Genomic DNA, 22,765 nt, shown 5'->3' with positions numbered 1-22,765 from the left:
TCCTGCATTAGCTGGGCCCGGGGCGGGGTGGAGGGGTCACTGGCCCGAAGCGGGGCTCAGGTGGGCTCAGCCGGCTGGGGCTGCAGTGTCTGGCTGCGCCACGGTGCATTGTCACCAGGAGGCCGCTCCTCCGCGGGAAGAGGGAAGGGCTTCCAGAGTCCAGGATGGGATCCTGCTGCCAGGAGCAGCCTGGACGCCAGGACACAGGGTCCCAGAGGCCCCGCAGGTGCGGCTGGCTGGAAAGTGGGATTGCCAAGCAGAGAGACGTGCAGAAACAAGCGGCTTGGGGGCGAGCGGTCATTTTGGGGGATGGATCTTGTGCTTCAGGCATCGTAGCTTTAAGTGGTTCTCTTGGCTTTAACAGTCTATTCGTCAGATGTTTACGTGCCGGCTCCTCGCAGGATCGGGGTAGCTGCCGCGGGGGTCGCGGAGGGAGCGACAGTTGGCCCCTGGGTGGACCCATGGTCGGGAGGGGTCAGGATGGGCCCGGCAGCGCTTAACCTCAGCCTCACCAGCCTGCAGGCTCTAGTCACGCGTGCTCACAGAGATGTTCAGGGTCTACTGCCCCGCGAGACCCCTCGCCTCTCAAAGGGGAGCTCAGGCGCGCTCAGCAGTTGTCATGAATGACAGCCCCCAGCCCGTACCTGGCCCACCCAGCCCTGTCTCCCCACAACGGGGTACCCCAGCCTGTCAGCTCCAGGCGTCCCCAGCTCACCACCTCCTGGGACCCCCCCCAGAGTGTATCCCATCCCCCTTCCATCCCCTCCCCCTCCACCACCGGGTAGAGCCCCACACCCCAAGTCCAGGTTGCTTACTGCCGTCCAGGCCAGCCTGCCGGGGTCCCAGTCCCGGCACGACTCCCCCTGGGAGGACTTCAAGGGAGGCTCATCTTTGGGGGTCCGTGGCGTCCAGTCTCCCAAAGGGCTTCTCCCAGGCTTCGGGGGGTGGATGGTGGACTTCTCCCCGCTGCCAGCTCCTACCCAGGCCCCTCGGGCTCTGCGGGGACACCCTGGCCTAACCCAGGGAAATGGTCCATCCCTGAAAGGAGGGCCCAGGGATGGGCTGTGGGGGCGGCCTTGAGCTGCGCCGAGGAGAGAGTGGGGAAGGAATGGGATCTTCACAAACCGGAGGAGCTGACTGTCCTCGACTGCAAAATGCGCAACAAGGGGGGACAGAAAGGAGACAGGAGCCAAGGCGACCCGGGCTGAGTGAGAGCAGACTGAGAGGTGTGGGAGCATGGAGAGAAGGAGGACGGAGGGGGAGAGAAGGAGGGGGGAGGGGGAGAGAAGGAGGAGAGAGGGAGAGAGATGGAGAGACACAGAGAGACCGGGTGTGGGGACCAGGACATACCGGCGGTGCTCAGCGCGGGAGGGACACAGGGCCCTGGACCCGCCCAGCACACCTGGGCTGCCCCAGGCTCAGGGCCCCTTGGGGAGCCTGTGGCCTCTGGCCTAGTCGGCGAGTGGGATGGACCGTGCCTTCCCCCAAGCCTCGGCCTCGGTATCATGTGTCACCTCTGGAAGCAAGGCTGAGACCAGATGCCAGCACACATAGGGACATGCACACATGGGCACACACGCATGCCACAGGCACCCCAACAAGCACCTTCTGGAAAGATTCCCTCAAAGGCACCCAAGGACGCATCCACCGCAGGGTCAGGCCAGGGGCCCAGGCTCTCGCCCTGAGGCACTGGTCTGCACGACGGATCGGCCCCAAGCGTCCTGCTGCCTCGCATCCTGAACATCTGTTCAGCCCTCACCAACGAAGTGTGTACTGCGGTCTCTGGTGCCCAGAGAACTTGGATGAGGACTTCAGGAGGATTGCGACCACCCACAGGAAGAGGGACTTGGGAGTCAGGGCGCCTCTGAGGCTTAGGGCCCACAGTCGTGGGCAGCATTACTTTCAGATGGAGACCAGGAATGTCCGCACTGGGGGTTCAGGACATCAGGGAAGGGGCCTTGTCCTCCCCCAGGGGAGTAATGGATGCTTGAGCGCCCTCGGCTCCACTCCAGGGTCACGGAGCCTCTGGCTGGCGGGGTTGTGTCAGGACAGGAGCAAACAAGCTGAGACATGTCAGCCGAGGTGGGTGCCGGGCTGTTGGGAACAGAGGTCTCTTTGAAGGTGCGCGTGGCCCGGGGGAGGTGGAGAAGTCATCGCCCCTTGGCTTTGGCCCGTGGATGACAGGCGATAACAGGCAGAGGTCTGAACTATGCACTGAGGTGGGACTTGCCCTGCCCACTCCTGCCTCTCACCCAGACCCCGCCTTGTGCAGAAGTTCTAAGAGTCACATGGTATTGCACCGGGTACAGGAATATGCAGGGAGGATGTGGCCACATCCAGCCATGGAGGGGACGCTGGCTCTTGTGGCCAAACTCAAGAGATCCCCATGGAACATGCATAGTGAGTGTGTAGAAGACTGAAGTCCCACTATGAGCAATTTTGATACTATTTTTTATATAAAGTACAGTATGCATAGAGAGAATAGACATTTTTTCCCCAAAATCCCATGGAAAAGTTTAAAAGATGACCCAAAATCAAGCTGCAAATCAAAGCTCATACCAATTTCAAAAAATGAAAACTCGCTTAGGCCATATTCTCAGATCTTAACTTCATAAAACTAAATATTAATGACACCGAAAAAGCAATCAAATCTGACTGGTTGAAAATTTTCAATCGTTCTTCCAAGTGAGCCACAGGTCGAAGAGGAAATCAGGCTCCTGTGGATAAACACCCATCACCAACGTGGGTGGGGCCCGGACAAAGGGCCCCAGGAGAATTCCCTGTTAGATCATGTTCATCGCTTCCTGGCTGTACTATTAAAATGAAAGAAACATAGCAGTTAACTCAGAAGCTAGAACAAAAACGGAACAAAATGAACAAAAGAAAGTAAAAAAAGAATGAAATACGGAGAAAAACAGAAATTCATTAACTGGAAAGCTAATAAAACTTGATTCTTTAAAAATCCAAAAGAGAGTTCCTCAAAAAATTAGAATAACATGGCGTAGGGAATGCTTGTCAAATGCTTGTCAATTTGACCAAGAAACACAGTAAAAACAAATGTCCCCACTGGGCTGGAGGACGGTGCTCACAGGTGGGAGTCTGTGCACAGCCCCTCCCCCTGAGTGTGACAACTGAGGGAGACCACGACGTCTGGCAAAACCTCAGTCTGCAGACACACTGCCTCTTCATTTAATGCAGTTCTGCTCCAGATCACAGGAGGAGCTGTCTGTTTTATGAAACTTGGCAAATAAAATTTAAGTTCATTTCTAAGACTAAATAAGACAAAATAGCCAAGGAAACTCCAAGGAGAAGAGCCCTTCATAACTCACTTCCACACGGCAGTGGTGCCAGCAGTGGATCCAGCACGTGGAGGGGGCAGGCGAGGACCCCCGGCTGCGGCTCAGGTAGGGGTCCCCAGAGCCAGGCCCACGTGCCCCCTGGGGCACACCGGGAGGTGGGAGGCCCCAAACCAGGAGGGTGTCTCAGACCAGCAGGAGGCATCCCCTGGGCCAGGTGGGCAGGAGGGCAACTGGGGGACACTGTCAGAATGCTGGGGAGACGGACAGGGAGGGCGGCGAGGTTGGGCCAGGTGCTGGTCAGTGTTCTGCCCCGAACACTCGTGGCCACCCCTGGAAATCCGAACGCATCAGCCTGGGTTCTGGGGAGAGATTGACTCCAAAGTGCAGGAGAGATTCGGGGGTCTGCGGCCTGGGAGGGCGGCCCTGGGGCTGAGAAGGAGCGGGGGGGCGATGGTTTCCGTGGGAGATGTGTGTAAGTCACATGGAGTGCACCTGACCTTCCCCCCAACGCACCTCAAGGCTCCAAGGGCACCAGACTGACCTGCGACCGAGGGCCAGGGTGCCAGCGCCCCGTCCACTTGGCAGCCCGCGCTCCTGGCTGGGGAGGGTCCAGGCAGTAGCCCTCTGCATCACCCACGGCTGCCCCAGCCTCTTGTTCACTCGGACTCCCTTGTTCACTACCCTCTTCTCCCGATGCCGGTTTCCCTGTCAAAAGAAGCTGGGGCTGCACCCCCAGGAGACGAGGGAGGGAGATGGGGGTCCCACGGCCTTTCACCCACTTAGGGCAGTGCCAGGTCTAAAGAGTCAAGTTTATTAAGGTGCAATTCACATGCAATAAGTTGCGGTGAAATAAATTGAAGTATGCAGTTCAATGCGTTCTGACAGCACCCCACCCACCTCTATACCCCCCCGGATACAGAGCACGTCCATCCACCCGGAGAGCCCACAGCCCCTTCCCAGCCACAGGCAAGCGCTGAGCTGCTTCCCTCAAGGCATGGTTTTAAGGGCAGAGGGTTTACTCAGGGTGGGCTGTGCACTCAGCAGCGCTTCTGGGATTCACTCAGCTGTTCTTTCCGTGTTATTCTGAGTAGTTTTCATTACATGGATCCAGCTCACGTGTTCATCCTTCATTCCCTGATGGATGTTTGCGTTGTTGCCAGTTTTAAGGATTATAGATTAAAATGCTACAAACATCCGTGCACGAGTTTTTCTGGTGAATGTATGTTTTCACCCCTTCTGAGTAGATGCCTAAGAGTGGACTGTAGGGTCTTATTGTAGGTGCACATTTAACTTTGCGAGAAACTGCCTGACTGTGTTCCGAGGCTGTACCATTGCCCCGTCCACAGCCCTGTCAACACTGAGTGATGTCATCTCTTTAAACGTCAGCCTTTCTAACAAACTGTCGTGATATGGAGCACGTTCCCATGTGTTCATTAGTAGTTTGTGTATCTTTAAGGGCCATTCAAATCTTTTGCATATTTTAAAAACAGGATATTTGTCTTCTCTTTGGTGAGTTGTAATGATTATTATGTATCTGGATACCAGTTCTGTGTTAGATACATGGGATATTAATACTCTCCCCCAGGGGTGGCTTGTCTTTTTGTTTGCTTAAGTATCCTTTAAGGAGCAGAAGATATAATTTTGATGAAGTCCAGTCCATCCATTTTCCTTTCATGAATATTGCTTGCTGTATCCTGAGAAATATTTGCCCGTCCCAAGTTTGGGGAAATTTTCTGCTATGTTTTCATGTATAACAGCCCAGTCCCGTAGACGTCCCTGTGATGACAGAAATGTCCCATGTCTGTGCCATCCGACAGGCAGCCACCAGATATGTGTGGGCACTAGAAGCATGCCTAAGAATTGAATTTTTAACTTAACTTCAATTAATTTAAATATAAATACAACATATAGCTAATGGCTCCCCAAATGGACAACACAGGTCTAGAAGTTTTACAGATTTAGCTTTTAAACTGAGGTTTGTCAACTGAAAAAAAAAGCACAACATGAGAGCCGTGAGTTCAGTTTTATTTGGGGACTTACTGAGGACTATAGCCCAGGAGACAGCCTCTCAGTAGCTCTGAGGAACTGCTCTGAAGAGGTAAAGAGGGGAGGTCAGTATATACGTGATTTTGGTGAAGGCAGTATGTGCAATCAAGCACATATCTCGGTAGAAGGTTGCTGCTGGTCACGAGGAGCAGATGCCTGTGTTAATAGATTTATTGCTTTTCTAGGTATCAGAAGATGCAAGAATTGGGTTCATAAAATTTTCTCCTGAAAATATCTAACCATCTGACATCCTGTTCTTCCAGTTTTCCCAGACCCCTTCACCCAGAGCGCCTCATTCCTGATCTCTGCCCTGAACACCTTTCAGGCTGTGTTAAAGGTCAGGACTGCAGTGGCCAGTGGCCTAACTCTCATAGAACCAGATGGAGAATGACTTTTTAGTCATCAGGTTCATCGCCCATTTCAAACGAGTGTTGTGAAAATGGGTACCCAGTGGGTACCCAGCTGTTCTTGCACTATTTGGTCCAAAGACTATTCTTTCCCCAACTGAATTATATTGACACTTTTGTTGAAAGTCAGTTGTCTGTATATGTGTGGGTCTTTTTCTGGACTCTATTCATTCCCTTTGATTTTCTGTGTGTCTGAGCCCTCCCACTTTCCTCTTCTTTCTCAAAATTGTTTTGGCTATTGAATGTTCCTTACATTGTCATATAAATTTTGAATCAGCTTCTCAACTTCTACAAAATAAAAAGCCTGTTGAGATTTTGATTGGATTGCATTGAATCTATAGACCAACTTTGAGAGAATTTTCACCCAAGCAATGAGCCTCCCAATCCATGAACATGGTACATTGCTCCATTTTTAGATACTCTTTAATTTCTCTCAGCAATGTTTTGTAATTTTCAGTGTAAAGAAGATGCACTTTTTCATTAAATTAATTCTTAGATATTTTATGATTTTAATGGTACTATAAATGGTGTTTTTAAATTTTTATCTACCTATTATTTGTTCCTAGAATATAGAAATATAGTTTATTTTTGTATGAACTTTGTATCCTGTAACCTTGCTAAGTTCACTTATTGATCCTAGTATTTCTGGATCGCTTTCTTAGACTTTCCTGTACTTACAATCATGCCATCTGTGTATAGAGACTTTCACGTCTTCCTTTCTAATTGTTATGCCTCTATTTCTTTTCCTTGCCTTATCACTTTGATTCTCATGTGAGAACCAACATCCTTGCCTTGTTCCCAACCTCAGAGGCAAAGCATCTAGTCTCTGGCCACTAAGAATAATGTTATGTGGAAGTTTTAAAAATAGCTTGTTTGCAGCCAGCGTCCACTGCCAGTGATTTCCGGGCTGGATGGAAACCCCTCTTACCCCCAGATGTTTCACATAGCAAGGGTGTCACTCCATGTGGGAGAGAAGGCTAAGGACACCAGTGCTTCTGGAGGGTGAGAGGGTTCTTCTGTGTTCTGGAAATGAGAACCGGGCAGGGCAGTCTCTGAAATGGTCACATTCAAATTCTACCTTGTACTGGCTCTTTTCCCACTGGTTATTTTAATGTCTTCTGAGCACTTTCCTATTATTACTTGATATTATTATTATTATTATTATTCTAAACAGCTTCGTTGTGATTCTGTAGGGGGTCTAAATGTCCCTCATCTCTCGTTAGACAGGCTATTCGGCCATCAGTTTGCAGCAGTGACTGTCGGGAGACTTGGAGGACGGGGTCAGTGTGAGCAGCCTGGGGTCCACCCGACGCTGTGCTGTGGCTGCCCAGGGGCTGCCCCAGCCGGGGTGCTGCTGTAAGAGTGCTGCAGCGGGCCCTGCTCTGCCGTAAGAGCGCTGCAGCGGGCCCTGCTCTGCCGTGAGAGTGCTGCAGCGGGCCCTGCTCTGCTGTGAGAGTGCTGCAGCGGGCCCTGCTCTGGGAGGGTTAGGGGATAGGCCAGGGAGGGGGGACAAGCCAGGTAGAGAGGGGACAGCGTGGCCCTCAGCTCCCGGGCTCCCTGGGAAGACGGATGACCAGCTCAGCCACCACCTGCCTTCAGGGCTTCATGGGGAGGTGGGAAGGCAGCCAGACGCCGGCCCAACCTCCCCAGGTTCCATGAGGGTGGGGTGGGGGCCGGACCTGGTGAGACTGGAAGCCCGGGGTGGGGAGGGGGGCTTGCGCCGCGGCATCAGTGCTCCCCTCCCCAACCCCAGACCTTTGGGGCTCGCTGCCGCCCACCCTCCTGCTGGATGTTTCAGGTCTGCTTGGGGGCCGGCACAGCCCCTCTGCTGTTCTCTCCGCTGTGTTCAAAGCATCCAAACCCTCGGGAGACAGAGGGCTACTTAGGGGTCCCCTGAGACCCGGGCATCGCCTCTGCGGAGCTGGGGGTCTGGGCTCAGCCTGTGGGCCGGGCGGGGGCAACGAGATGAGGAAGGAGGCCCTTCTCCAGGCTGAGGGCAAACAAGCATGAAGTCCACGGCTGGCTCATGCTAACGATGAGAGACCTTGCCGCTGGGGTAAACCACACCTCCGTAAAGTTGTGATCGGACAGAAGGATTGCGCTGTTTAGAAAGCAAACCCTGAGACGTCAGCGGGACCTCGGCTGGGCTGCACAAGCGGGGGTGGGGGTGGGGGGGGGTGGGGGTGGGGGCAGGGCTGCAGGAGACTCCACGAGGCTGCTAAAACCACATCCTGACACAGGAACTGCTGTGTTTGGAAGAGGCAGAGAGCAAACTCAGGATCACACACGGCCGCTGTGTTCATACCTTCCTGTGTGCAGGGTGCGTGTAAACGCACGTGCGTGAGTGTGAGTGCGTAAAGAAACAGAGAGCTCGAGACCTCAGGTCCAGCCCACAGAGACTCCAGGGTCAGTCGTGCTTCCTCCCCTCCCCCTTCCCTCCCCGTTCCTGCCCCTCCCCCTGCGGCCGTCCCAGCCCCCCGCTCCCAGGTGCACACCCAGGTACTCTCCCCTGTGGATCTGTGTCTTTGTCACCTGCTGGTCCCCCCCACTCCCGGCCCCTCTTGCAGCCCCAGGAGGCAGGGACTGTCCCCCCTCCACGTCCCGGGACCCAGAAGAGGGGCACGAGGCACAAGAGAGCAGGCGCCGCCCCAAGGCCGGGCCCCCAGGCAGAGTGACTGTCATTGGCTGGGCTGTGCTGCGAGGAGCCGGAAGGAACCCACCTCCGGAAGAGCCTCAGGCGAGCGGGCGGCCACCGCAGGCAGTGCGGCTCTGCCCGCCGCTGTGTGTTGTGTCTGTCCTGGGGACACTTAGGGGACTCTGGGGGACCAGGCTGGCACCGCTGCCCAGGGGCGCTGCTGGAAGGGCAGGCCGCGCACTTGGAGTGCGGCCCAGGGCCAGCGCCCGGCAGTGTCCAAGCGAGCAGAGACCCGGCCCCGGGGCACAGACCTCCTGAGGATCCTGGGTGGAGGGACAAGCATGTCGCCGTCGTCCCCAGGACAGGAGGAGATGCCTTGCCCAGAGCAGCCCCGAGCCTCGAGTCGTTCCTTGGCTGCCTGAGCCGAGCCCCAAGTGGGCCCCCCCGCTGTGCCCCTCAGGCCTGGGCTGAGCTCGTCGCCCCCTCGGGGCTCTGCCCGACACAGGGCCTGCCCGTCCACCCGCCCTGCGCCAGCGCCCAGGTGATGGCGGGATGGGTCACGACATGTACCACTGCTTTGTTGGTTTTTACACAAGACCTGGGGCACAAGAAGCTTTTCCTCCCAGCAGAGCTGAGCCAACAGACTCTCCCACGTTGGAAACGTGCGTATTCCCGGCACTGGAAGTCTCCGCTGTCTCCCTTCGCCCCAGGGAAGGAGCCCACCCGACCTTGGGGATAAACCCTGACCCTCTGCTGTGAGGCCGGTGGTGTCTGCCTTGGGCGGGTGACCAGCCCCAGCCCCGGACCAGGCACGGGCCCTCGGTGCCTCGTGGCTGGAGGGCAGTGGGGTGCTGGTCCCCACAGGAGGGCGGGAGCGGGCCCTGCGCACCCTGGGATCATCGGGCGGGCACCCTCTGCTCAGCCCGGCCAAGGGAACCAGAGGCGCCGCACGTTTAAGCTTCATCTGAGTGACAGGTTCTGCATCAGGTTGTAATGGCCATACCTGAGGCCACATCCCCCTGCCAACCCACCAGGACGGGGTCCCAGAGGAATTACGGTTGTGGGGCTGCCCCTTCACACCTACTGTTTCCACCCACCCCGCCAGCGGGGCTGGGTGCCCGTCGCACCAACACCCCTGGGCCTGGCTATTATTATTACTTTTTTATTGTGATAAAATATGCATAACATGAAATGTACCATTTTAACCATTTTTAAGTGCACAGCTCAGGGTCACTAACTAGATTCACATTATTGTGCAACTATCACCACCATCCATCTCCAGAATTTCCATCTCCTCAGACTGAAGCGTCCCCATGAGACACTCACTCCCCATGCCCTCCCCCAGCCCCTGGCCCCCACCGTCCTGCTGTCTGTCCCTATGAATCTGGCTCCTCCAGGGACCTCATGTAAGTGGATCAGATAGTATTTGTCCTTCTGTGACTGGCTTACGTCACTGAGCATAATGACCTCGAGGTTCATCCATGTCATAGCAGGTGTCAGAGTGTCCTTCCTTTTTGAGGCTGCATAATATTCCGTTGTGTGGATGAACCATGTTTTGTTTATCTGTCCATCTGTCCGTGAACACTGGGGTAGCTTCCACTTTTGGCTGCTGTGCTACTATTATTTTTACTCTTATTATTGTTACTGACAAATTGATAGGTGAACCTTTTTGTTAGTGTATGTGGTTTTCCCTACTTTATTTTATTTTACTTTTAACCTACCATCCAGATTTACCAAATCCTAACATGGCACCTTCCTATCATTTTCGATAGAAAATCCAGGGGGTCAGCACTCCCTAGTCTCAGCCCGCTCTTCTCTCCTGAAGGGCCCTGTCACGAATTCTGGATTTATAGGGCTAGTCCGTGGTTTATGTCTCCGACACCTGGTACCCTGTTATTCGACCCATTTTAAATGTTTAAGTAAACGGCTCTGGAACTGGCTTCTCTTCTACTGCCTTTTCTGAAAGCAGGTGGCTGAGACGTGCCCTGTCTGGGATGTGACCACCAGGTGGCAGGTGGCTCCTGGCCTCGGGGGCCCCGCTTCGCAGGCAGCAAAGCACGACAGCCACGCTTGGGAGCCTAAGGGTTGGGCTGGATGGGGTGCCAGGCGGGCCCACCGTGAGGGCCCTGGATCCTGGAACCAGCAAGCAGCAGGCAGGTGGGGAGAGGCGGTGGGGGTGGGTCAGGAGGGGAGGGGCGTAGCCGTGGGAAGTGGAGAGGGGGCGGGGTGCAGACACCACCCGCTTCACAAGCAGCAGTGGCCCCACGAAAGGCAGCTGCAGGGACACCTGTGGCCGCCAGGTGGGGTGCAGGGCGTCAGTGGGTCAGGCTTGCCACGTGCCTGCCTTTCGGGGGGCTCTGCTCAAGGCAGTAGCCAAGTGGGAATTCTCCTCAAGCCGAGGGGCCCAGCGAGGTGCTGACCCCCGCCTCTAGGAAGGAGGGTGACTGAGCCACCCCACCACGCTGGGCTGCTGCTTGTCATGGGCTCTGCATATGGCGGTGCCGCCCAAGAGGGAGGCTTGCCCTGGGAGTCACAGACAGGACACCGGTGGGACAGTCTGTCGGCAGAGGGGTCAGTGGGTAAACAGTGCTCAGAGATACGAGATGACGCCCACCAGAAATGGCCACGGGCAGGAGCGTCATTAGAACCTTGGGAGCGGGGTTTGCAGGAAGACGTGGGTGTGGAAGAGCACAGGCTGGGAGTCCAAACGGACCCTCACCGGCCCGTACTTGCCCTCACCTGCCCTCACCTGCCTGCAATGGCCCTCACTTGCCCATACCTGCCCTCCCCCACATCACCTGCTCTCAGAGGCCCTCACCTGCCCATACCTGTGCTCACTGGCCCTAATCTACCCCCACCTGCCCATACCTGTACTCACCCCCCCTCACCTGCTCTCGCAGGCCCACACCTGCCCTCACCTGCTCTCACCTGCCAATACCCATCCTCTCTGGCCCTCACCTAACCTTCACCTACCCTCACTTGCCCATCCCTGCCCTCACTGGCCCTCATTCACCCTCACCTGCTCATACCTGCCCTCACTGGCCCTCATCAGTCCTCGCCTGCCCATACCTGTCCTCTCTGGTCCTCACCTTGCCCTCACCTGCCCGTACTTGCTGTCACGGGCCCTCATCTGCCCTCACCTGCCCTTACGTGCCCACACCCACCGTCACCTGCCTATACCTGTCCTCACTGGCCCTTACCTTGCCCTCAGCTGCCCACACCTGCCCCTACCTGTGCTCACTGGTTCTCCCCTGCCCTCACCTGCTTTCACTGGCCCTCACCTGCCCTCCTGGCTCTGGGACCCTCACTGACCAGGCTCCTCCCCCGGGACCCTGAGAGCTGATTGTGGGTGGGCGGGGCTGTGTGGTGGCCTGAGGGTGAGGGCACCCCGCCTGGGGCCAGGCTGCGCACTGACTCCTGAGACCAACTTTCCGCTGACTCCGAGCAGTCACTGCGTCCCGCGAGCTGGCAAGGCCAGGCCGGGGGGAGGGGAGCAGGACAGGGAGGGGAAGGGAGCCCAGCAGGGACCCCGTGCTTCCAGGGGAGGCCTCGCCTCGCCTGCCCCGGGTGACGCCTCACCTCTCCCCAGGGAGAGGCCTCAGAGCTTGGCCAGCCTCAGGCGGGGTTGCCGCCTCTCCGGCTGGTTTTCGACTGTTTTGGGGGCGGAGGGGACGGGGTGCAGCAGAGAGACCTGGTGGGCTCTCTGTGGGCAGGAGCCCGGTGCCCAAGGGCAGCCGGGTCGTGGGTCAGAGCCTCGAAGCAGGAGGAAGCTGGTGCAGGGGGAGCACAGAGATGCGGGCAGAGGGGCCAAGGGTCTGCTATCTGACATTTGTATGTGAAAGCCCTGATTTTTAACTAATAAAAATTTTAAATTAGTTAAAAGTGATTAAAATTGATTAAATTTGTACTAATTAAAACTAATTGAATTCCGTTCAAAGCACAGAGCTGACTAAAGCACCAGACACACAGACACACTGTCTACTGGAGGGTGGGCGGCGGTGCCAGCGGAAAGGGCCTGAGCCCAGAGGGTACAAGAGAAACGATCTGGGTTCAGCCGCTACCCATCTGTCTCTCCACGTTGCCAAGTATTTAAAAGGTGCCTCACGGCCGGTTTCCCCTAGTCCTGCTTGGACGGGAAACGGGGGCCTTCTGGAGCTGCTGGTGGACGGGAGCAAGGCCAGACCCCTCCACGCAGGCTCCTGGGGGTCAGCCGGCCTGCCGCTGCCTGGTCCCGGGAGCGCTGCCCGCCGAGTGCCCCCCGCCCCCTTCCATGCCCCACCCCGCCTCCCTCTGTGCCCCTGGGCCCCTGCCCCTCCCCCCATGGCTCTACCCTGTCACCCCTGCCACACTTCCCAGGCCTCTGGTCCACATGGGGTGAATCCAGGTGCCGGCTGGCAGCTTTGTTGTCCCTACCTGGTCCCAAACACCGTGCCCCCCACCAGGAACGGGGGGGACCTTTCGGTCTCTGCTCACTCACAGGGGAGGGAAGGCAACAAGCATAAGGGGGGGGCGGGGGGCCACTGGCACATGACCGTCTGCCTGAGAGTGACCAGCTCTGGCCTTGGTCCCCAAGAGGGGTGTGGCCACAGCAGAGGAGCCGAGAGGGGTTAGGGTGCGGAGACCCATCCTGAGGTCGCTCACGGAAGCAGGCAGAGGGATGCTCGGGGCCGGGGCAGGGGTAGGGACTCATTCTGTGTCCTGAGCTGACCTGGGGTTGGGTCTCCAGGCTGACCGCCCGGTGTGGCCCCTAGGGCCAATGGAGGCCACGGATGCGGATGGAGCTGTGTGAGTGCCCTTGCCCCTCAGGTGACTCAATCCTGACTCACCTGGGGCAGGTGGACGGCAGGTGGGGATAGGCTGGCACGGGGTGGGCCACCAGATACAGGATGGTGACACTCACCCTGGAAGGTGCCAGGGCCTTAGTGATCGCTGTCTTCACTGCCCTCTGCCCTGCTGTCCTGGGAGAATCTGATGGTCCACGGGTGACAAGAGGCGCGAGCTCGTCCAGCTAAGATGAGGCGCTGGTGGCTTAGTTGACAGCACAGACCCTCAGCATGAGCAGAAAATGCCGCCAAGGGAAAACCGGTGCATTAGTGACCGCACCCCGCTGCCCTGGGCCTTGGTTCCCTGAGGGCAAGGCGGTGAGACAGGGTGTGGGTGGGGAACGGCCTCGGGCCTCCGGTGTCTGACTCATTACTCTTTCAACACCAGCTCCGCCCTTGGAAGGTGCACCCTGGGCACACCTATTCAGGATATTTTTAGAGCCTTGCTTTCAAAATGAGGCTGCTGGCAGATCGATAGTTAAACAGCTGCCTCGCCCTTGCTCCGATGAGAGAGTCCAGGGCCTCCTTGCTGTCGGGGAGGTTGATGGCTCACAAGCTGGTCTCTCCAAACCCAGGTGGGCAGGGCGGGCAGGACCTCAGCCGGGTGACCCTGGGACTCAGGTGCTGCCGGCTCCGCTCTGCAAGCCCCCGGCCTGCAGGCCCAGCCGCTGAGACATCCTGAGCTGAGTCCAGAGGGCGGGAAGGACTCACTGCAGCTGCTTCACCGCACTGGGGGCCCCGAGAGCCCCAGGGCGACAGGGGGGGTCCTGCACAGGCAGCACGAGGCCCACACGCGGTGATGGGGCCGGAGGCCGACTGGGCTAGTTGGAGGCATAACGTGGCCACTGCAGACGGCTCCAGGCCGGCCCAGCCTCCTCTTCAGGTGCTCGGACCACCCTGGGCCTCTCCTCTCCAGGGACCCGGTGCAGGGAGGCACTGGCTATTTCCTCGGGCCTGGGCACACAGAGGGCCAGGCCCAGCCCCGAGTTCTCTCGCTCTCTTGGGGCAGCTGTGGGCACGACTGTCCTGCTGGGGTGCGGGCTATGCCCTGCCCGGCTAGGCTGCCCCCGGGGGAAGCTGGGGGGCTGTCTCTGGGCACCCTGCACCGGACGGGACCACTGAGGCCGCCGGGCATCAGTGAAAAGCGACCTGCAAGCCTGGCGGCGGGTCAGGGGCCCATCCGGGTGGAGCGTGACATCACTCGATTCCTCCTGAGACCCAGTTGGGGTGGCAGCTCTCAGGTACAAAGACCTGGCTAAGCAGTTGAAACACAGCACGGACCGGCCCGTGTGGGCCACGCGGCTTCCTTCCGAGGGGATGTGGCCGTGGCCGTGCCCGGCTCGCCCTGCCCTGGTCCGAGAGGGAGCCAAGAGGAGCCAGCCGTGGGGCCAGGGGCGGGTCCCGCTATCCCTCTGCGTCTGCTCCCGGGCTCCGTCTGGCTGGAAGCAGGCAAGCGGGTCCGGGGGCGAGAACAGGCGGGGGTGGCCACCCGGCCCCACTGTCCACCTCCACGTGGGGCACACCAGCCAGCTTGCCCTCGGACCAGAGGATGAAGCCACGTCCCTCACGGTGCTGTCCTGTCTCTCTTGAGCCTCTTGTGCACATTTATCAAGGGAACAGCCACATTTTCAACTTGGAAAAATGACTCTCACCTCTTCAAATAGTGCAGAGAAGCAGAGGACGGACCAGCAGCTGGGGCCGTGTCCCCCTCCTCCTACCCCAGGCCTTGTGCCCCGGGGACCCCACTGTCAACCCTGGCGGGTGACACGGCCTCCCCCCCATCAGCTCCGATACAGAACCCGCCCTGTCCCATCGTGGTCCCCAAATCCACACTTCACATGAGGGCTGTGACAGGGGCTATTCAGACACACCAAGATCACGGAGGGGAACCTGAGGACAAGCCGTGGCATCTACGAGGCTGGCCTGCCACGGTCCCCTGGGGGCCCTAGACGTGGCCCGAGACAGAGGAGCAGCGTACAGTGCTCTCTGCCAGCTCCCACTGTGGTCCCCTCCGCCCTCCTCCTGGGGGATTCTGCGCCCAGATGTTCTTCCTTCAGCCCAAACCCAGCTGGGGCTCCGTCGACTGGGGTCCTGCCTGGACCAGCCGGGGGTCTAAGGTTTCCTGTCATCTCCAGACCTGCTCTGTCCGCCACAGCGGCCACTAGCTCTGTGCGTCCTGTCAAATGCATTCAGCAGAATTTGAAGCCCAGTTCCTGCATTTCAGGCCCTTGGTCACATGTGAATGGCAGTGCAGACGTGGGCCGTTTCCATCACCGCAGACAGATCTGCGGGCAGCGCTGGCCAGAGCCCCCCTCCTCAGCTGCCCAGACACACTCCCTCGAGGCTTGAGCCATACCAGCCCTCCCCCTGCCCCAGATCTGACCCGTCCCCACCCAGCTTCGTGCAGCAGAAAGGGCAAGAATGGACACCGTGCAGGAGGTGACCACAGGGACCTGGGGCGAAAGAGATCAAGGAGCTGGGCCCTGGCCTTCAAGGTGCAGCCGTTAGCCCAGAGGTCAGTGTCTGCCGGTCCTGCGTCTGCCCCATCCCTGGGCTGTGGCTTCTCCCGGGGTGGCGGGGTGGCAAGCAGAGGGCATAACGGGGCCCCCGACCTGTGACCGGGCGGGAACGCCGGGAAGGGACTGAAAGTCCCGTGGCCCACACTGGAGCTACTCCCCTGCCATTGGCTGCAGATTTAGACCACCCGCGAGAGCCAAGTGTGACACTTGGAAAAATGTTAGAATCATAAGAGAATTAAGTAAAGTAACTTGTTAAAAAAATATGTATATGTATGGACATATCTAGAATAAAGTATAAGATATTTAGAAATAAACTTAACAAGAAATGTACAGAACATATATGGGGAAACAATAAAGCTTTTCGGATGGACATTTAAGTGAGTAGAAGATGTACCCGGAGCCCAGGGGAAGGCTCGTGGTGCCGAGTTGCCTTTCCCCAAGGACGGATCTGTAAAATCAGTACAAGGCCCATCAGGATACAAGGAACATGTTTTTTTCAACTTGGAAAGTTGTCTCTAAAGCTCATCTCTACGAACAAATGTGTATAATGTAACTACTTTTTGTTTGCAGAAGAGCAGCTGCAGGGAAGGGAGTGGAGCTGATGTGAGGAGGCGGGATGGGCTGGGTGGAGGCGGCTTCCACACGTCCAGGGGAAGGGGCCGCGCTGGGACACTCAGCCCTTGGGAAGAAGAGGAAGGCAGACTCAAACTTCACAGCACACAGAAAACAACTCCAGGTAAATCGAATTTTAACATAAACATCAATAACCGCATAGATCTGGGGAGGCCGAAGGGAGAAATCACAAGGGAAAAGACTGTCGCATGCCTACATTCAACTGAAAACATCTTTAGGTCAAAGAGCGCCCCAAGGGACTGCAGCCCCGAGGCTCACTGGGAACAGGTCTGCGTGCAGCCGCCAGGCGGGGCTGCTGTCCTCAGGCAGTGGGTGTGTCTGCACGTATTTGCGCATTCCTGTGTTTGATGAGCGTTGTTGGACCAACGAGGAAAAGAGGAGCACACGTGCTGAAACACGGGCGCGCGATGGAGATGGCGACGGCTCAAAACAAGAACTAAAAAGAGTCACGTTAAAGTCATGAGAAGGCCGTGTTTTGACAATCCAACTTGCAAAGATTTTTTAAAAGTTTAACTTATTTTTTCAGGGTTTGGTTTTTTTTTTTTTTTTGTCTTTCTTTTATTGAATAGGTAGTATATTTGCATAATTCAAATGTCAAAAAGTATAAAAGGTGATGCGGTGAATGTCTCCCTCCCACCTGCCCCCTCTCTGCCCGGGTCCCACCGTCCCAGCCCCGCCCCTGACAGGCAGCCTGGGTCCGGGGGGACAATCCACCCCAAATGTGCAAGGTGGCACACGCGTCCACGGCCCCCTCCTCTTCTGCGTGGCTGCTGGCGGACTGTGTCCACCTCCCCCTTCCCTCGGTAAAGCTTGGGAGACAGCTCCGAACCCACACACAGGAGCTTCGAGTTCTTTTCTGAACAGCAGTGAAGAACTAATCACCTTGAACATTCACCATTTCACTGGTGCACAAGGATATTTATAAAATCCTTTCAAGGAAATAAAGTTTGCTGTCCAAGTGGCCCTAGAAGAGGTGGGGCTGGGGGTGCCTGGAGAGGTTTGTTTTAACCATGACGCCCAGTTCTGGTGGCAGTGAGGGCGAAGAGTGCTGCAGGTGTGGAACACCCACACGTCAGCAGGGAGGGCGCAGCCCCAGTGGTCAGGGATGTGTGTGAACAGAGCAGTAGTGGGGGGCCTGGAGGACCAGGGTGCAGGTCGAACAGCGCCTTTCACCTGGCTGACTGGCAAAGTGTGGGAAACTAGCCGGGATGTGGGCTGCTGGGACACCTCGGGGGTCGTGGAGTGTGAAGTGGGCAGCCGTCCTGCAGAGGGGCCTGGCGCTGATGGTCAGATGAAGCCCTGGGGACACTATGGCCCCCCGTCCCTCTCCAGGGTCATTCCCCAGTGGCCTCCTCCTCCAGAGCCACTCCGGACACAGACCGCAACACAGTGGGGCCCCAGGCGAGGGATGGGCTCATGCCACCACCTGGAGAAGGAAGTGGCAGACGTGCCGGGTGCTCACGGTGGTGCCCCTGCAGTGGTTAATCAGCCCCTCAGTGTGGATGGCCACATGAGCCACATGGCGTTTGTCTGCCAGCCGAAGGATGAGATCTGGATAACACGCAGCTTTGGGCAAATGGCTTCGGATGATCATGGTTGAGGTAAAAAGAAGGAACAATTAATGACCTTCGTTATGTGCTGAAAATAACAAAGAATAAAATAAAAACGTAGGTATTCTGTTTTAATAGCTTGCCATCCATTTGTAGTAAAAGCAATTTCTGTTGGTGTCACATTTGTCCTTGCTCATGACCCTGGCACGTTGATTTTATAGGGTCCCTTTGACCAGGATTGCACATGGTGTGTCTGGAACATGGACCACCTCCCTTGTCCCCACTCCACCCAGTGCGTATGAGCTACCCCGCTGGGCCCTGTGCTAGGACGGGGGTGGGAGCCCCTGTGCAGCCAAGGAAGACAAAGCTTCCAGAAATGTGCACTAAATCAGCAGCCTTTCCCTCTGATTCTAAGACAAATTATCAGGCCTGAACCAAAAGCCATTTTTGTGGAAAATGACATCCAGTCAGCCCTCGTCACACACACTCCACACAGACGCACATCCCACACCCCCCACACACATTCTCACCACACGTACCACACACGCATGCTAAAGGGAAGTCCCATAACTGTGTAAGACTTAGGATGGCCTCTGGGAAGTTTTTCAAGAGACCAGCTCTGACAACTTCCAATTCCAGTTCAGATGGACTAACCGAGCCTAGACTTACTGTCCCACCTGAAACAATGGAAAAAACAGACAAATCTAGGAAGCAACAGTATTCAGACACTGGAAAACAGGAAGCATAAGTGTTCCCTGAGATGAGAAACAAAAGAGGTGTGACCCAGAGGTGCCCAAGGTCAGGGCAGGAGAGTTCTTGCTGCAGCACAGGGAAAGGAAGTCCAGGCAGAGCCCACAGGTTTCCCCATCAAGGAAAAATCTGGGAGTCCAAGAGGTGAAGGTGGGTAGGAACCACAGCACAGGGTCCTACTTTGAAACGAACTGCACAGAGGAAATTCCAGAAATCTGCAGAGGATCCCCATCCAGAATTCAGGTGAGCACAGATCAGTGTGTGTGCGAGGACAGTACCCGAGGCCAGGGAGAGAACCGCCAAAAGAGAAGAGGGGGCAACCCTCAGAGCACACACAGCGCAAGGAATGGTGCCTGCTTCCTCCAGTCAGAGTGGAAAACCTCATAATTCATGGGGCACTGAGCAGGGTTCATGGGACATCCAGAGGGTTTGCCTCCGTAAAGGAGAAAAACAACCCTTAGGCTAAAGGCTGCTCTGATCTTGCATTAAAAGTTGAAAGCAAGTCTTGAGAGAAACAAATTGTTTCCAAGTCACTTAATTGCATTCCAGGACAAGCTCAAGCATGCTAATAGGAACACAAAAACATCCAATACGGGGAAAACATGATATCTGGCATCCAATAGATTACTAGGCATGCAAAAAAAGCAGGAAAATATGACTGAAAATGAGGATAAAAATCAATCGATAGAAACAGATCCAGAAATGACAAAGAAGATAGATTTAGTAGAGAAGGGCATTAAAACTATTATTATAACTATATTTTTATATTCAAGAAGGTAGAAAAAAAGAGGAAGCGTGATAAAGAGAGACACGGAAGATATAAAAGACCCAAGTCAAACTTCGAGAGATGAAAACTAAAATGTCTCAGGTGAAAAATACACTGAAGGGGAAGAGCAGCAGGCTAGACTTTGCAGAAGAAAAGATTAGTGAACTGGAAGATACAGTGCTAGAAACTATACAAAATGAAACAGAAAAATATTCTAAAAAATGAATAGAAAACAGTGAGTTATGTGACAAGTTAAAGTCCTCTAATATTGTCACCAAAGTCCCCAAAGGTATAAGGACAAATATCTGAATATGAATGCACAGAACCAAGAATCTCAGTAAACCCCAAGCACAAGAAATATTAAGAAAATAACACCAAGGCACATCATGAACAAAGTGCTCAAAACTAGTGACAAAGAGAAAAATCTTAAAACCAGCCAGAGGGAGGAAAAACACTTTCACATAGATGAACAAAGAAAAGAATGACAGCAGGCTTCTCATAGAAACAGTGTAAATAAGAACACAGTGGAGCAACATCTTTAAAGTACCAAAATATAACTCGGCCAAGAATTCTACACCCAAGAAAAGTGTCTTCCAAAAATGGAGGTGAAATAGACTTTTTCAGACATGCAAAGACTGAAAGACTTCACAACAGTGGACATACATCATAAGAAATATTAAAGGAAGTCCTTTGAGAAGAAGGAAAATCTGAATCAGTACAAAGGAATGAAAAGCATCAGAAATGGAAAATATATGGATAAATAGAAAAGATGTATTTTTAAAATCTCTTAAAATATAACTGACTTCTTAAAGAAAAAAGTGGTGTATTATGGGGTTTATCACAAGCATAGAAGCAAAATGCATAACAACAATCGCACAAAAGCTGGGAGGGGGAAATGGAAATGTACTCTTGTAACATAATATTACTGTGTTAAATTAAGGATGTGTTCTATGAACCCTAGAGCCACAGATAAAAGAAAAAAAACAAGAATTATGGCTAATAAGCCAACATAAAAGATATATGAAATTTTAAAACTCTATTAATCTCAAAGAAAGCAAAAAAGCAAAAAATAACAGATGAGACAAATGTAAGATAAATAGTAAGATGATAGATTTAAACTTAACCATATTAATAATCACATTGATGCTCTAATGACCAAAACATTCCAATTGGAACAGAAATTGTAAGACTGGATAAAAAAGCAAGACCAAACAATATACTGACAACAGGAAAAACACTTTAAATGTAAAGATACAAATAGGTTAGAAATAAAAGGATGGAAGAATACATACCATGATAATACTATTTAAAAGATAGTTGGAGTGACTCATAACATCAGACAAAGTAGATATCAGAGCAAGGAACACTGAAAGAAATAAAAAAGGTTATTCTGTAATAAGAAAAGGATCAATTCATTAAGAAGACTTAACACCCTAAGCATTTATGTACCTAATAACAAAGTGTCAAAACACAGGAAGAAAGAACTGATAGAACCAGAAGGAAAAGTGGACAAATCAACCGTTATGGTTGGAGATTTCAACACCCTGTCTCAAAAACTGAAAGAACAAATGGACAAATAACTTATAAATGCATAGAAGACTTGAATGATACTATCGACCGAATTAATATTTATAGAATATGTCACCCAACACCAGCAGAATACACAATCTTTTTGCCACACATAGATAATTTATAAAAATAGACCATATTCTGGGCCATAAAACAATTCTCAATAAATTTAAAGGATCCAAGTCATCCAAAGTATGTTCTCCAACCACAGTGGAAATCAATTAAGAATCAATAACAAAACTTGATAATCTCCAAATATCCAGAAACTAAAAACAGATATCTAAATGACCCACAAGTCAGAAAAAAATATATAGGGAAATTAGAGAGTATTTTAACCAGGATGAAGATGAATACACAGCTTATCAAAATGTGAGGCTTTCTTTTTCTACTTTTTCTGCTTTAATTGAACATCTTACATAATTCCATTTATGTCCTCTCTTAGCATATCAATTTTTCTGATTTAAAAAAAATTTTAAGTGTTAGCCCTAGAGTTTGCAGTGTACATTAAAACATGACCTAGTGAGGTTTATCTAAGGTTAACCTAAGCCCACTTCTAGTTAACACTGTACCGCTTCATGTACAGTGGCGGTGCCTTATAGCAGAGTGTTCCCAAATTTCACTCCCATCCCCTATGCCACTGCTGTCGTTCGTTTTACTTATCCATATATTGAGTCACCCAAAACATTGTTATTATTACTACTTTAAACAGTTATATTTTAGATCAATTAAGATTAAGTGTGAAAAGGATTTAATTTACCTTTATTCCTTCTTAAACACTCATTTCTTTATGTAGATCCAAGTTTCTGACCTATATCATTCCCTTCTCCCTGAAGAAGTTTAAAAAAGAAAAAATTTCTTGTAGAGTATGTCTGCTGACAATGAATTCCCTCAGTTTTTGTTTGTCTGAGAAAGTCTTTATTTCTCCCTCACTCTTGAAGGATAATTTCACCAGACATAGAATTCTAGGTTGGTGGAGGTTTTCTTGCAACACTTTAAATATTCACTTCACTCTCTCCTTGGCTGAATGTACATGCACAAATTCTTAGCTGAATGTTAGAAAATCAAGCCCAACAGTATATAAAAAGGAAAATACATCATGATGTAGTGGTGTTTATCCCAGGAATGCAAACTTGGTTTAACATTTGAAAATCAATCAATGTAATTCAACACAATAACAGACAGAAATTAAGAAATACCATAAGGTCATCTCAATAGATATAGAGAAGCATTCCAGATGAATCTTAAATGCATATTGCTCAGTGAAAGAGGTTAGTCTGAAAAAGCTACACACTACATAATTATGATTGTATGACGTTCTGGGAAAGGTGAAACTTTTGTGATGGTAAAAATATCTGTGATTGCCAGGAATTTGTGAAGAGGGATTAGGGATTGGATAGGTGAAGCAAAGGGGATTTTTTTTTAGCATGGTTACATTATTCTGTGTGAAACTGTAATGGTGGATATACGACATTATGCATTTGTCAAATCCCGTAGAACTTTACAGCACAAAGACTACACCTTATTGTGTGCAAGTTAAAAGATCATTTAGGAGGTTGGGGGATCTCAGGATGGAATCCAGAATGTGATGAAACAATCTAACTGTATCACAAATGTATAAAGCATCCTCACTGAGGAGGGTGGGGCACTGACCTCCTTAGGAATGACCAATGTTGTAGACAAGTGGAATCTGAAGTCCAAAGGCCAAAGAAACTATGCATAGGTTGATAAAGTTGCTTCCCGGGGGCATGGGTTAATAATTCTGGTACTG

The 22,765-nt window shown here is 53.1% G+C and overlaps 1 long non-coding RNA gene across 1 annotated transcript; it reads right to left on the bottom strand.

The window, feature by feature from the left end:
- Positions 1-16,813: 16,813 nt before the first annotated feature.
- LOC309628943 lies at positions 16,814-21,748 on the bottom strand. Its single transcript, XR_014244794.1, has 2 exons — positions 18,843-21,748; positions 16,814-18,000 (listed from the first exon to the last, which is right to left on the bottom strand). It is a non-coding gene; the product is annotated as an uncharacterized lncRNA (long non-coding RNA).
- Between the last annotated feature and the right edge of the window lie 1,017 nt (positions 21,749-22,765).

This window comes from Balaenoptera borealis (assembly GCF_965194805.1).
Source record: "Balaenoptera borealis genome assembly, chromosome: 5".
In the NCBI taxonomy this organism is placed as follows: domain Eukaryota; kingdom Metazoa; phylum Chordata; class Mammalia; order Artiodactyla; family Balaenopteridae; genus Balaenoptera; species Balaenoptera borealis.
Note: the sequence above shows the minus strand (reverse complement) of the source record. Positions and strands in the feature narration are given on the sequence as shown.